Below are 929 nucleotides of genomic sequence, written 5' to 3'. Positions count from 1 at the left end.
ATTTCTTCCACATTCTTTCTATAGCCTCACTTTTTCTCTCTGCTCCATTTCCTTTCCCTGTGTCTTTCCTTCACGACAGAGCCAAAACTGTAATTATTATTTGTAAATATTTATCGAGCATCAATCAATTACCATTAAACAATAGTTCAGAAGAGTCAATATGTATGCGAGGATTTACTAAGCAATTACCAGAAGGAACAGGCTGGGAGAGATTGTGTGTATGGTCTCAGCCTGGTTGGGTACACAATCACACAGCCGTGAAATGCAGGCTGTTACTCAGGTTGGGGCAACACTGCTGTTGAATTGATGGTGGTGGCTGGCCCTGACTGACTCTGAGAATAAAGACCTGAAATGTCTGGATTCTTAGGAAGCCTGTACCCATTTGGGAACAAGAAGTTTCTGGGTAAGTGCTTCCTGGGGTGGAGAGTGAGAGGGGCTCCTTTCCCTGCCTCCTAGAGTTCCTGAGCTCAGGAGAACAGGCTCTGTGAACTCTGGGGCATGACTCTTTCAGGATGTTTCTGGGAGGTAGGCCTAACTAGAAAAACACTATTCTGGCATCAGAAACATTTGGCTCAACTATAGCTGGACAGGGAGCTGTGAAAGTTGTTTCATGGAACCCCTCTCTGTGCTTCCCTTGCTTATACCTTTGTCTTACCTGATCCTCTGCTCCCTACTCCTTACCATGCCCTTCACAGAACTACTGTTCCCAGCTTCCAAATCTCTATATCAGCCATTCCGAAATGTTTACAATTTCCTGAAGGAGGCTTGTGTTCTCTCCTCTGCTTATTAAAGAGCTGCTTCCTCTGCCTTTAATGTGCTTCTTGGCCTGTCTCTTATTTGTTAAGACCTAGCCCTGGTACACTTCTGGGCAGTCTTCCTTCATCCCCATCGTAAAACAAGGTGTCGCTCAATGTGTTCCCATGGTCTCA

This window comes from Eumetopias jubatus, unplaced genomic scaffold (assembly GCF_037043125.1).
Source record: "Eumetopias jubatus isolate StellerSeaLion01/CBP00866 unplaced genomic scaffold, mEumJub1_p1.0 scaffold_4, whole genome shotgun sequence".
NCBI lineage: Eukaryota > Metazoa > Chordata > Mammalia > Carnivora > Otariidae > Eumetopias > Eumetopias jubatus.
This window is presented reverse-complemented; position numbering follows the sequence as displayed.